This window comes from Dendrobates tinctorius, unplaced genomic scaffold (genome assembly GCF_039654945.1).
Source record: "Dendrobates tinctorius isolate UK_male_01 unplaced genomic scaffold, ASM3965494v1 ptg000039l, whole genome shotgun sequence".
NCBI lineage: Eukaryota > Metazoa > Chordata > Amphibia > Anura > Dendrobatidae > Dendrobates > Dendrobates tinctorius.
In genome coordinates this window covers 49,637,214-49,652,363 of record NW_027361707.1, presented here as the reverse complement: position 1 = coordinate 49,652,363, position 15,150 = coordinate 49,637,214, and the positions used below count along the sequence as shown (strand labels likewise).

The 15,150-nt window shown below is 43.0% G+C and overlaps 1 long non-coding RNA gene across 1 annotated transcript in view; it reads left to right on the top strand.

Annotated features, from left to right (window-relative positions):
• LOC141088553 (uncharacterized) overlaps window positions 1-14,157 on the top strand; it is a 723,984-nt gene extending 709,827 nt beyond the window's left edge. The window contains exon 4 of the long non-coding RNA XR_012231978.1: window positions 13,503-14,157. This is a non-coding gene — a long non-coding RNA (uncharacterized lncRNA). The remainder of the gene's footprint in view (window positions 1-13,502) is intronic.
• The last annotated feature ends 993 nt before the right edge of the window (window positions 14,158-15,150 follow it).

Genomic DNA, 15,150 nt, shown 5'->3' with positions numbered 1-15,150 from the left:
GATAATGAGCGCAATGAGACATATTTGGTGTTAAAATGATTTAATAAAGTTCTATAGTTAAATAACAATCACAGTATATCAAAAGCAAAGTTCTAAAATGTACAGTTTGACATATATATTCTACCTTTCTCAGTCTGAACCATATTTTACTGATACAAGGTGTAAACATGAGACAAGGGAAGGATTAAAGAGTTAAAATGTCCCTAATGCTGTCAATCCTCCTGCCTAATCTATGTAGCTTTTTTCTCCACTGCTTTTTACTTGGATATTTTGCTGCCTGTCATTTCTCACCAGCAGATGGCAGACAGCTATAGAGTGGGGGAAATAATTATTTGATCCCTTGCTGATTTTGTAAGCTTGCCCACTGAGAAAGACATGGCTATAATTTAAAGGGTAGGTTAATTTTAACATTGAGAGATAGAATATCAAAATTAAAATCCAGAAAATCGCTTTGCATAAATTATATAAATTGATTTGCTCTCTGGCAAACAAGAGTTAATACTTGGTGGCAAAACCCTTGTTTGCAAGCACAGCAGTCAGACATTTTTTGTAGTTGATGATGAGGCTTGCGCACATGTCAGGAGGAAATTTGGTCCACTCCTCTTTGCAGATCATCTCTAAATCATTAAGATTTTGAGGTTGTCACTTGGCTACTCGTAGCATCAGCTCCCTCCATAAGTTTTCTTTGGGCTTAAGATCTGGAGACTGGCTAGGCCACTCCTTGACCTTAATGTGCTTCTTTTTGAGCCTCTCCTTTGTTTCCTTGGCTGTATGTTTTGGGTCATTGTCTTGCTGGAAGACCCAGCCATGGCCAATTTTTAATGTCCTGGAGGAGGGAAGGAGGTTGTCACTCAGGATTTTACGGTAAATGGCTCCATCCATTCTCCCATTGATGCAGTGAAGTAGTCCTGTGCCCTTAGCAGAGAAACACTCCCAAAACTAATAATGTTTCCACCTCCATGCTTGAAAGTGGGGATGGTGTTCTTTGAGTCATAGGCAGCATTTCTCTTCCTCCAAACATGGCGAGTTGAGTTAATGCCAAAGAGCTCAATTTTTGTCTCATCTGACCACAGCACCTTCTTCCAATCACTCACAGAATCAACCAGGTATTCATTAGCAAATTTCAGACAGGCCTGCACATGTGCCATCTTGCAGGATTTTAAACCTTTACGGCGACAGCACATGTTGTGAGATATTGCATGGTGCACCAGATAGATGTCGATTGACAGACATTTTGAATTCCTTCCCTTTTGTTACTATTGCACCAACAGTTGTTTCTTTGTCACCCAGCGTCTTAAGAAAATTTTGCAGGAGACTGAGATGAGGGGAGAGAAAACCAGAGAGCACTACCTAATCTCAATAAATGACATATAGAAAACAATCGTGAATCATTATACATATATATGTATATATTCTCACCTGTGGTGGTTGTGCAGGATAGGCACAACACTATGTAGCAATTTGATCAGAAATGGGGATCCAACCTCGTAGTATGCAGCCCTTCCAAATGGTGTGGAGTTGTGCTGGTCCTGTTGCATTCACAAACTCCAATGGATATGTGGAAAAAAGAAATCAGAGGCGCTCCTCTCCTATGGAATGAATCCCTGTTATGGCACGCTCACCAGGAGGCAGGGCTTCGGCCCCGACGTCACTCCCTCCGGTACGGCGGTCCCTCGGGGGCTCCCGTCAGGTGCGCACATGCAGCTTTTGTCCCCGGAGCTCCTCCTCCATGTCATGTTTGCGCTTGCGCGCTCCTGTCAGTGCTGTCTCAGGGTCAGTCCTCTCTATGGTAATAGAGGACCTGACCCAGAAGCTGTAGTGGTCATGTGCTTTCTGGCTAGGATCTGACCCTGAGCCTGTCATGGTCATGTGCTATATCAAGCTACCTTCCCCTCTGAGAGGTGCCTGATTATTGTTTTGCTTCCTGGCTGGGATGTCTGTGTCTCTGCCCGGCAGTTCACTGTACTCAGGTCCTCTGTTCCACCTTGTGTTCTTGGTGCTCCAGGGCACCCTTTCTGAACTTCCATTCTGCTCTATCTTTGCTCAGTCGTGCCCTCTGGCATCCACTCAGATCTTGTGCTCTGTCTCTTGCTCCGCTGTGCCTCCGGGCACTCTCTCTGTCCCTATACTCTAATACTCCTGTCACGACTGCTGCTCCATTCTGTACTCTGTCGTGCTCCTTGCACGCATCTTGCTTTGTTTACCTCCGGACGTATTACTCACCACACGCCATACGTGCTCATGTGTACCTGTCCCGCACTATCCTGTAGTTAGTGCGCTTCCGTGTACACACCTGGTGTTCCTAGTATCCAGTACCGTCCCTCAGTCATACCCACCCGTGTCTCCTGTGAGCCGGCCCTCTTGTTACTGGCTACCGTGGTACTCGAACCCCTGGGCCTGCTTCTAACGGTCCCTGTATAGGGGTCGGTTCCACCTGGCCGCTCGCCCGGGGCCCCAAGGTGCCACGGTCCAGAGGGTCCACTCCTGGAGTTTCCAGTTCCAGACCATCCACTCTAACAATCCCCAAACATATGTCAGATGTGAACAACTACTTCGGGTGATGTCCAGAATAGTGAAGACACTTTGTATTTGTTAAATTAAATTTATTTAAAAAACAGTATTAAAGATTTTTTCATGCTTGCAGTAACTAAAAAAACAAAAAAACTTTAAATAGGTATTAAAACACAACGCGTTTCTGCTCTAAAAGAGCGTTCCTCAGGTGTATAAAACAAAATGACTTGTGGGGAGTTTTATATACACCCCTATCCAATGTGGGTGTGGTTACAACTGTGAACACTTTTGTGTGTTTTCACTTATCTGCAGCAAGATCTTATGTTTATGTAGCTCATTCTAGCTTTGTGCATGTCTGCGATCTTGTCCCTGACAGCCTTATAAAGCTCTTTGGTCTTGCCCATGTTATAGAGATTAGAGTTTGACTGATTAATTGAGTCTCTGGACAGGAGTCTTTTATAAAGGTTATTATGTAAGACAGCTGTCTTTAATGCAGGTAACGAGTTGATTAGGAGCATCTAACTGGTCTGTAGGAGCCAGAACTCTTAATGGTTGGTAAGGGATCAAATACTTATTTCTCACTGCAAAATGCAAATAAATTTATATAATTTATACAATGTGATTTTCTAGATTTTTTTTGACCTTCTGTCAGTATCTAGTCCTAGAATCTGTTTTTTCTTGCCCTTAGACTTGCCCTTAGTTAACATGGATCTTGATGTTTCACAAGTCGGCCATCTTGCTTCCTGCCAAAGCTGTATATAAAGCCAACACCTGTTCTGTTTCATTGCTTGAGTATTATGTTTTGGACTTTGTGCCTCTGCAGTCCCAAGCCTGGACTTACTATCCCTGTTGGTCCTCTCTTAACGGCGGAGTCCTCCGTCGACCTGCACGTCTGGATCCCTGCTTGCTGACCGAGTGATTGCTGAATACTTGACTTCAGGAACCTCTGCCTGACTACACCTGCGGTGAAGTAAGAACTCCAGCCAGCTAGTGTGTTCCTCCGCTCTGCAAGAGTCTGTGTCTTGTGCCCGCATTGCTCAGTGACTTTGAATGCTGTGTCGCAGAGTATCAACTCTGCTATTACCATTTATCAGATTGACTGAACATTTATCTGGACTTATATGCTATATTGCATTCAGATCACTAATACAATATTGCTTGCGCAACCCATTGTGTCTGCAGTCTCTTTGACCTAGCCACTGGTGTCCAGTTGTCTTCACTAGTATCGTGACACATTCTATCTTTCAATGTTAAAATTGACCTACCCTTAAAATTATACTGTTCATGTCTTTGTCAGTGGGCAAACTTTCAAAATCAACAGGGGATCAAATACTTATTTCCCCCACTGTACATACACATATACAGTTGTGCGAAAGTTTTTTTTGCCCCTTCCTGATTTCCTGTTCTTTTGCAGGTTTGTCACACCTAAATGTTTCAGTTCACCAAACAAATGTAAATATTAGACAATGATAACACAAGTAACCACAAAATGCAGATTCTAAATGAAGGTCTTTATTATTAAGGGAAAAAGAAATCCAAACCTACAGGGCCCTGTGTGACAAAGTGATTCCTCCCCACCTTAACACATAAATTAACTGTGGTTAGAGTACAAGTTCCCTAGCGACACACATGCCTGATTGCTGCCTTACCTGTTCTCAATAAAAAATTTCTAAAATAGGATCTGCCTGACACAGTGAAGTAGACCAAAAGATCCTCAACAGCTAGACAACATGCTGCGATCAAAGAAATTCTGGAACAAATGAGAAACAAAGAAATTTAGATCTATCAATCTGGAAAAGGTTATAAAGACATTTTTAAGGCTTTGGGACACCTGCAAATCACAGTGAGAACCTTTACCCACAAATGGCAAAAACATGGAGCAATCGTGAACCTTCCCAGGAGTGGCTGGCCGAACAAAATTACCCCAAGAACACAGCATCAACTTATCCCAAAGGTCACAAAGGACCCCACAACAACATCCGAAAAACTGCAGGCCTCACTTGCCTCCATTAAGGTTCATAACTCCACCATAAGAAAGATACTGGGCAAAAATGGCGTGCATGGCAGAGTTCCAAGACGAAAACCACTGTTGAGCAATAAGAACTTGATGATCCACAAGACGTTTGGGAGAATGCTCAGTGGACTGACAAGACAAAAGTAGAAGTTGAACAAAATATGGAGTAGTAGTCTGGGCTGTTTCGCTGCTTAAGGACCTTGAAGAATTGCTGTGGTAAATGGAATTAAGATGCTGTGGCATGACCTTAAAAAGAGGTTCTTGCTTTGAAACCCTAAAACCATGGCTGAATTACAGCAGTTCTGCGAAGATGAGTGGGCCAAAATTCAACCAGATCATTGTAAAAAACTAATTGCCAGTTATCGCAAATGCTTCATTGCAGTTGTTACTTCTAAGTGTGGCCCAACCAATTATAAGCTTTAGGGTGCAATCACTTTTTCACACAGATCCCTGTAGGTTTGGATTTCTCTTTCCCTTAATAATAAAGACCTTACTGTATATACTCGTGCATAAGCCGAGTTTTTCAGCAGATTTTTTTGTGTTGACACAGTGTCAGCCACAACCGTCAGCTTCCAGCAGCTACTGGGCTATTATGGGTACACGCTAATTAAGAGTTATGAATATTCACCTCTCTCCACTCTAAAAGGTGTATAGAGAGGTGAATATTTATTACCTTAATGAGCGGAGATACGTGATTGCTCAGCAGGAAGAGCTGCTGGTACGGGAAAGAGATGCAGCGAGGGCGTGCAAGGAAGGTAAGTAGGATTTTTTTTTTATAGGGCTGAGGAACCATGCATACAAGGATAGGGATGAAGATCCATGCATACAAGGACAGGGATGAGGAGCCATGCATACAAAGACAGGGATGGGGAGCCATGCATACAAGGACAGGGATGGGGAGCCATGCATACAAGGACAGGGATGGGGAGCCATGCATTCAAGGACAGGGATGGGGAGCCATGCATACAAGGACAGGGATGGGGAGCCATGCATACAAAGACAGGGATGGGGAGCCATGCATACCTGGACAGGGATGGGGAGCCATGCATACAAGGACAGGGATGGGGAGCCATGCATACAAGGACAAGGATGGGGAGCCATGCATACAAGGATAGGGATGGGGAGCCATGCATACAAGGACAGGGATGGGGAGCCATGCATACAAGGATAGCAATGAGGAGCCATGCAGACAAGGATGGGGATGAGGAGCCATGCATACAAGGACAGGGATGGGGAGCCATGCATACAAGGACAGAGATGGGGAGACATGCTTACAAAGATAGCAATGGGGAGCCATGCAGACAAGGATGGGGATGAGGAGCCATGCAGACAAGGACAGGGATGTGGAGCCATGCAGACAAGGATGGGGATGAGGAGCCATGCATACAAGGGGACAATGCAATCCCTGGCTACAATTGAGTCAATAAGGTTTCCCAGTTTTTCGTGGCAAAATTAGGTACCTTGGCCTACACTTGGATCAGCTTATACACGAGTATATACGGTAATTTAAAAACTGCATTCTGTGTTTATTTGTATTATCTTTGACTAATATTTAAATTTGTTTGGTGATCTGAAACATTTAAGTGTGACTAACATGCAAAAGAATTGGAAATCAGGAAGGGGGCAAACATTTGTTCACACAACTGTATGTATGCATATATATGAATGATAACACCAAAACTTTCTCATGGTTAGTGGTTGGGTGAAGCCATTTATAGTCAAACTACTGTGTTTTCTCTTTTTACACCATAATGACAACCCAAAACATTCAAATTACCCTGATCAAAAGTTCACATACCCTGGTGATTTTGGCCTGATAACATGCATAAAAAATTTGACACAATTGGGTTTGAATGGCTACTAAAGGTAACATCCTCACTTGTGACCTGTGGCAAATGCCAGGAAAATTGTTAGAGATGCAAAGAAAAACCCACAAATAACATTGCTGAACTACTGGACTCTCTGAAAACTATCAATAGAGAGTTCACATACCCCATTTCTTAATATTGTGTATTGACCCCTCTAACATCAATGACAGCTTGGAAGGTGAACCTTTGGCCAAGTCTGAGGTCCAGAGCACTCTGAAAGAGGTTTCATCCAGGATATCTCTGTACTTGGCCACATTCATGTTTCCTTCAATTGCAATCAGTCATACTGTCCCTGCCACTGAAAAACACCCCCATGGCATGATGCTGCCAACACCATGTTTCACTGTTGGGATTGCATTGGGCAGGTGGTGAGCAGTGCCTGGTTTTCTCCACACACACCGCTTAGAATTATCACCAAAAAATTCTATCTTCATCTCATCAGACCAGAGAATCTTATTTCTCATAGTCTGGGAGTGCTTCATGTGTTTTTAGCAAACTCTATGCGTGCTTTCACTTGTCTTTTACTGAGAAGAGGCTTCCGTCAGGCCACTCTGCAATAAAGGCCCGACTGGTAGAGGTCTGCAGTGATAGTTGACTTTGTGGATCTTTTTTCCATCTCCTTACTGCATATGTGGAGCTCAGCTACAGTGATCTTGGGGTTCTTCTTTACCTCTCTCACCAAGGCTCTTCTCCCACAATTGCCCAGTTTGGCTCGACGGCCGGTCTAGGAAGACTTCTGGAGGTCCCAAACTTCTTCCATTTAAGGATTATGGAGACTGTTGTGCTCTTAGGAACCTTTAGTACTGCAGAATTTTTTTTGTAACCTTGGACAGATCTGTGCCTTGCCACAATCCTGTCTCTGAGCTCCTTGGCCAGTTCCTTTGACCATCATTTCTGTCCAGGCCTATTTCATGAGTTTCATTTTTTTTAAAATTCTGTGGAAGCATGGTTGAAAAGCAATGTGTTACTTTCATTTGTTCATTATCATAGATTTTTTAGTTATTCAGTCTGGTGCTGTGGTCTCCCATTCTGATCAGCGCAGACTTCGATCCCAGTGCCTTGCCCAGGTTCGTGCTGCATGCGTTGTTACTGCCGACCCTCCAGTGAAGCCTATGGTGACTACTTGTTTACACGTGCAGCATTGTGCTCTGGAACCTAAAGGGGGTTTTACACATAGCGATATCGCTAGCAATATCGCTAAAACGTCACTGATTTTGTGACGTTATAGCGATATCGCTATGTGTGATACTTACCTCCGACCGGCTCCCCCGCTGTCGATCGCGCGGCTCCATTTCTCATCGTCTGCTTCCTGCTGGGCTTCCTGCTGTGTGAGACGAGTGATGCGTGGAGGCGGGCGGGAGGACGTCAGGATCGCTGAGTGTGAAAGGTGAGTATCGTGCGCTGCGTCGCTGCTGCATCGCTGTGAGATCTTTCTGTGTGAAAGCTCACTAGCGATCATTTAGCGATGCACCAGCGATCCTGACTGGGTCGTATTGCTGGTCAGATTGCTGGTGCATCGCTAAATGTAAAAGGGCCTTAAGTCCAGATTTCACCCTACTGAGCATTTCCATGATATGGTGTCTTATCATTGGTGCTCGGACGTCAGATGCTCTGGTGATGTGGCAGCTTCAGATTGGTCCACAGGCATGGTCCTGTCTGTTTGGACTTGAGCAAGGTATAAAAAGCTCTCAATGGCACACACCCGTGTGCTAATATCATGTGTGTTTGCTGTGTTGGTGGCTACTTTACCAGCCTGTGTGCACGTGTGCCGCTAATAGCACTGCAAGTGTTTGTTTCGACAGGCAGTGTAGTGTGGGAACTCCCACTTGAACTTAGCATCTGCATTGGGCATCCTCAGGTGCGCATGCTAAAGCACACCATGTGTCAGAGCAGGGTCAACCACTAGCTTAGTCTTCCCTGAGAGGTTAATTTATAGGGACTCAATTACTATTTTTCTATACACCTGTGCAGTCTAACAGGGTATAGTCCTTTGTGCGTTGCTTCATTGTACCACTTGTTACTTTGAACTCTGTGCACACTGAGTGACATTCAACTCAGAGTGCTTTAAGTGTTTTCTCGCAGCCTTGCTCCGCCATTGTGCTAGCTGCGGTTTCTTCATCACCGCACGGCGGACCCTGGATTGTGAACGCACCTTATTGTAATTTCTTATTTGGTGCATTCCGCCAATCCTAACAGGCACCCAAGGTCCCCATGCCAGCCCCATGCCAGGACATGTCTAGGCCCGTTTAAAGTTTGCCAATTACCTTCTGAATGATCCAAAGGAGGCATGGGAGAAGGTCATGTGGTCAGATGAGACCAAAATAGAACTTTTTGGTTCAACTCCACTCACCGTGTTTGGAGGAAGAAGGATGATCACAACGCCGGGAACGCCATCCCAACCATGAAGCATGGTGGGGAAAACATGATACTTTGGGGAATACTTTTCTGCAAAAGGGGCAGGACGACTGCACCATATTGAAGGGAGGATGGATGGGGTCATGTATTCTGATATTTTGGCCAACAACCTCCTTCCCTCAGTAAGAGCATTGAAGATGGGTCATGGCTGGGTCTTCCAGCATGACAATGACCTGAAACACACCGCCAGTGCAACTAAGGAGAAGGTCCATAAGCAGAATTTCAAGTCCTGGAGTGGTCTAGCCAGTCTCCAGACCTGAATTCAATGGAAAATCTTTAGAGGGAGCTGAAACTCAATGTTGCTCAACGAAAGCCCCGATACCTGAAAGATCTGGAGAAGATCTCTACGGAGGAGTGGGGCGAAATCCCTGCTGCAGTGTGTGCAAACTTGGTTAAGAATTACAGGAAACATCTGACCTTTGTTATGGAAAAGAAAGTTTTCTGTACCAAATATTAAGTTCAGTTTTTCTATTATATTACATACTTATTTCATGCAATAATATGCAAATTAATTTTGTAGAAATCATACACTGTGATTTTCTCGATTTTCGAATTTTTTTCAAGATTCTGCATCTCAAAGTTGAAGTGTTACTAGTATAAAATTTTTTCACAAAATACACTATATTTTGTCTTGTGATTTTCTGATTCATGATTGAATCATCTTGTACCCAACAAACTGCAGGTTTCTAGGGCCAAAGAAAAGCATCCCTTTAGAATCGTATAACCATCGCCTTGCTTCACTCTAGGCATTATTGAGCCACCTCCATGATTTGTTCCCCCTCCAGACATACCACTGATACACAAGTCAGAAAAGTCCCAGCTTAGTTTCATTGTTCCACAGAATAGAAGAATCTCAAAAGTTCTTTGCACTGGTCTGCCCAACACATCCATTCTGACAGTTTCTATTGTTTCATTCTTTGTAATGGCAATCATAGTATCACCCTGTTTAACTTGCCTAAGCCTCTTCTATAGCAAGTATACATGTTCACATTACCCTGGTCCACTTTGGACTGCTTTTTATGGGCTTTGATCTAGATTTCTTTCTTGTCATTCTCCTAATAACCCTTGAATGCTTTTGTAGGAGGATGGACCGTGCTAGGGCACCTTCTTGCGTGCCCGGTCTGAAACTATTGGGGCTGTCACCAGTGTTGCAGGGGGAACAGCTTCCTGTAGGACTTTCTGACCAATGCAGACCTCTGCACCTGACTGTAGGGGGCGGGGTGGGGATAAAAGGACCTGAGAGCGCGAGAACGGGGCTTCTGGCGGGAAGACAGTACACGCTGAAGGAGAAGGTTGACTCTGTCACCGCTGCTTCTGACCAACCAGCAGGTTTACTCTGCAGCTTGTCTGCCCCTGCATGCACTACATGTGCACCTACAAGACTGAGCACCTTGCAGACTCCAGCACCCAAGAGCCCTGACTGGTCAGCACCCCTGACAACTACTGAAGTGCAGTACCATGCCGACCCTACAGTGCACTCCTGTCCGCGGGGTCCTGCTGTGGCCTCCACCCCGGAACTTTGTTTCATACTCGCTGAGCCAACTCCTATCTGTCACTTAACACTCTGTTCCAGGACTGAGGGATTACGTTGGGACGAGCCAAGCCATGCCGCTGCGGTACAGAGACGTGCCCTAACTTCTTCCGAGATTGCTTCAGAGACGTCTCGCGGCACCTGCGTCGCAATCGTGCGATATTTTAACCTCGTCCATCTGGAAGCTACAGACTGATAAGTTGAATCGTTTTGTGCTATTTGTTGTTAACATTGTTTTACCCACCGTTCCCTTTCTTGTATTTGTACTGTATCATTACTGCAAACTCCCTGCATGGAGTATTGACTGTACACGACTTTACATAAAGTGCCCCTTAACTCTTGCTCTGCCTCCTTCTCGTCACTGCATCCCAAGTTCCCGCTAGCATCTAACACTTTCACAATGGTTTGATCCTTGCACTGCCTGACCCCATTTATTCTATTTGCACTGTACCCTGTCTCTCTTTGTTCCAGTCTGTTTTTTGAATCAGATTCTTCTTGTGCTATAAATGCTGTTTTTCTGACCCTGGCCCCATTTGGTCAGTCCCTAAACATGCTCCACTAGTTAGTGACGCAGACAAATTCTAGATGCCCTCTGAAGCAAAGGTCAGATCAATATATATTGTTGTAAGAGTATGGAAAGAGAAGAAACACCCTACTGAAGACCTTATTGTGCTGACATATGCTATATTGCTGCATTTTCCAAATGTTGATATGTGATGCAATTGTTTAATGTTTGAATAGTCCCAATTTAATGATTTGTGCTGGAAAAGTGATTGTAATAGTGTAGATAAGTGACACAGAAGAATTAACAGGTAGCCAACCCTGCAAATGGGAGGAGTTTTGGGGAGTAAGGAGATTTACTTCCTGGTGTGAGAAAGTCAGCAGTTAGTACTGAAGTGAAGAAAGTAAAGCTAGTCATAGGGAGTGTGACAGATTAGGCCTGTTTCACACATCCGTTTTTCAGATCAGTTGTAATCAGCGAAAATGGCGGAAAACGGATCCGACGGCGGATTAGCAGCAACGTGTGGCACCGGACCGTTGTATTTACGGATCCGGCGAAGGTTGAATTTTAAAGGTACCCGTGCCCGGAAAAAAGGAGAGAGAGAAAGAGAATTTTAGCTGCTCCCGGGACAGCATTTCAGGGTTAAAACTGCTCCGGGCTTTCATCTTTCGGGCATGCGCAGTTAAAAATAGTGGACCGTCAACCAAAAAAAGTTGCAGTGTCCGTCTGGTTCGCCTGGGAGCCGCTAAAATTCTCACGGATCCTTCAAATAACGGACCCAACAGACGACCATCAGTCAAAATCCGCCACTAATGCAAATCAATGGGGAAAAAAACAGATCCGCCCCTTTTTTGGCGGATTCGTTTTTTTATAAAATTCGCGGATTTTGACTGATGACCAAACATGGATGTGTGAAACAGACCTTTAGGCTGCATACTGGGTGTGTGCAAAAAGGAGATTTTCTGAGGTAGCAAGCCTTATAACTGTACTGGATACAGTGACATTCTGAATCTTAATGCGGTCAAAAAATCCTGAATCCTGGGAAGGCTCTGCCAATTGCGATTTGGCTTTTACCTGGGTTATATGGCAAGACTCGTTAAATGGTCGATAGTGACTTTTAGGATTGCTACTTCCAATAGGTGGCACTAGAGTTCAAGTCCTCTTCCTTTCTGAAGAGGCAGTTTGCATATTTAATTTCCCAGAGGAGTGTTACAAGGCTTATAAGCCTCTTCACATTGGCATGCCATGCTAGGCATGTCACTCTCCACAAGAGGAAACATCACTCCTTAGATCCCACTAATAAGCCTGTCACCTAGCCACGTCAGATCTCATACTTTGCACTTACATGGGGCAATAGCCCAGATCACTATGCCTGCAAATTGAGATTCTGGTTCGGCTTTTATTTTAAGTCACATGGCAAGGCACATTAAAGTTTCAATTGTGATTTTTAGGATTGCATGTCACTCTCCACAAGGAGAAACGTTACCCCGCAGATCCAACTATATTTTTATAAAACAAAGTTAATCCTTTATTGCTAATATTTTACATCTGGGGTTCACATGTCATCTGAGAGTATGTTGCAAAGATGAAGAATTTTTATTTGCAGTCACAAATATAGACGTTTCGGCTGTATCAACTAGCCTTCATCAGTAAACTGCAAAGTCGACAAAAGTATATACAATATACAATCAGATACTACAGATAATCAATCCATGAAAATATCAATAACAGAAGAAACAAGTATTGATATGTGCACAAGTGGTAGGGAGGACGGAACAAGATATATAGGAAATGTGGCTCATGGAAGGAAAAGAAACAGAAATACACATAAAAGTAAAAGAAAAGACATCAAACCTACCAAGACTGCTCCTATCCCTATAATTTTCTGGACATCTATGGTGAGACAAGATTTAAATCAATAAAATTATCCTGTTAAGAAGTAATCAATGTTGTCTATAACTGTAGAATATATATATATATATATATATATGTATATATATATATATATATATATATATATATATATACTCACTATATTGTATGACCAGTAGTAAATTAGGTGCTATTGGAGGGGTTGAGTGCCAAAAATTTTTGATTATTCTATACTGGTGTGGGAACCTTCTTTTGTGCACCGACACAGCTGTGCCACGTTATACTATTGATCTGAGAGTATGTGACCTGAAACATCTGTAGGGAATAGCATCACACACGCCCAGAGGAACCCATGTCACTGGCGCCTAGGGTTACAGCACAACACCTCAGCCTGTGTGACCCCTATATTGGGTAAAGGATGAAAGCAAGGAAAGGACTGAGCATAGTTTCATAAGGGCTCTGAAGAACAGTCACGTTTCTAGTTCATGCACACTTCTAATATTTGATTTTAACTGGATTTCACTTTAAATACAATAGCTAACATGCTGAGTGATAAAGTCACAGCCTTTCTAATGGGTTAGCACCCAGATTGGATTTTTACTAGTATTTGAATGCATTTCCAAGACTTTTCTTTGAACTTATCAGCTCTAATGAAAAAGCCTGTGTTGTGTTATTTATATGAGTCACAAGAAGTTTCATGCTGTTCTTCTCATCATAGACCTTCAAGCATTCCGGAACAAAGAGAGAGCTTGATCTCTGTCACTACTAATCTGTAACTTTGTTTTACAGGTGGTTGCATCTCCCTTACAGGCACTCCGTTGCCTTATTAGAAATTCATGGGGGTTCGTACACACAGAACATTCTTATTACCAATGGGCTGCCCAAGGGGAAGAGGCTGAGATTGGGACATGCCATTAAGAAGGAATGACAGGAAATGTTCCCATATTTAATGAAAAGGTAATGTGTACATGGATACAGCTCATCACCTCAAGAACAGATAGGCAGAATGTGTAATCTGAGTTAATTATATACACATATGGTGCATGGCTGATGACGGCTAATGCGCCATTGAGTACGGACATGCTGTGTACACTTACCTGATGTGATAGATCGTTTTCTTCTATGTTGTAGGTAAAAAGGAAATATTCCTTTTTTTTATTGATCTGATCTTTGCTTTACATTGTCTGTTGAAGCTTGTGGAGATTTACAGGAAGGTAAAAGTAAAAGAGAGACATTGAGAACTACACAAGTTATAGGAAGGTTGCCAACGTGACTATTTTTTCTGGACAGCTTATAAAAAAATCAAGGACAGACATTCTTTATGGACACATTGGAAAACCGTAATAAATTATTGTGATGATCAGTGATCTATGTCTCCGGCTCATAATTCTGATTTGAAGATATCAACTGCAGTCACTGTAAACTATATAATAATGATAATTATATTCAAAATAATCTGTAGAAGGTTTCTTCAGCTTCAATCACAGGCGCCTTCAGTTTCTTTTATGGACAGGGCAAAAAAATGCCAAGCAATTCTGGACAGTTGGCAACCATGCTCTAGCAACACATTGGCAGCCCACCTCTTGGAAATGGAGTACATCATCCTGTACCATGATATACTATTAAAGTACATTAAAGGCCTGATGTAGCTGGTGGACCGCCACATTCTATTATGGCAAAGTTATTGGATGGAACAGTAGAACTGTACGAAACAATAATGAGTCCAAACAAGGATGTCTGACATCCACTACTGCACTCCACCACAACTGAGTAATAACTGTGTTAGTATCACTTCAATGGGACAAGACTGATGCCCATCCTATTCGCAGTACTTTATTATTGAGGCAGCAATCTTGATTAATTTGCTTTTTTAAGATATTGCACTAAAGGTCTAGATATTTCTTTACAATATCTACAGGGACATTGGAATTCTCAGCCAAGAGACAGCCTATTTACTTTTCTGAAAGAGTATGTTGGGAATGCCCTGAATATGTGCACAGGTCAATGAAGACACTGAAAACCCCTTTTAACAACTCGTTTTATTTAAAGGGGTAATCCCATCTCCAAATTCCTATCCCAATATGTAGTAGGTGAAATAGTAATAATATTAACAAATACCTCCAGTTAGAAATGTAGTATAGTTTTTCTGATTCAATATGTCTCTTTCTTCCTGTGCAGGCATTGCAGGACCTTAGGTATGGATGGTTACGACCACTGATATAGTGACAGTTAGTTAGCTAGTTGCTAATGGTCGTAACTATGGATACCTAAGGTCCTGCAATGCTCCACATGAGGAAAGAGACAGTGAATCGAAAAAACTATACTACATTTCTAATTGGAGGTATTTGCTCATTTTATTATTACACCTTCTACATATTGGGATAGGATTTTGGAGATGTGAATATCCTTCTAAATGCTAACTCAAGTTAAAAAAAAC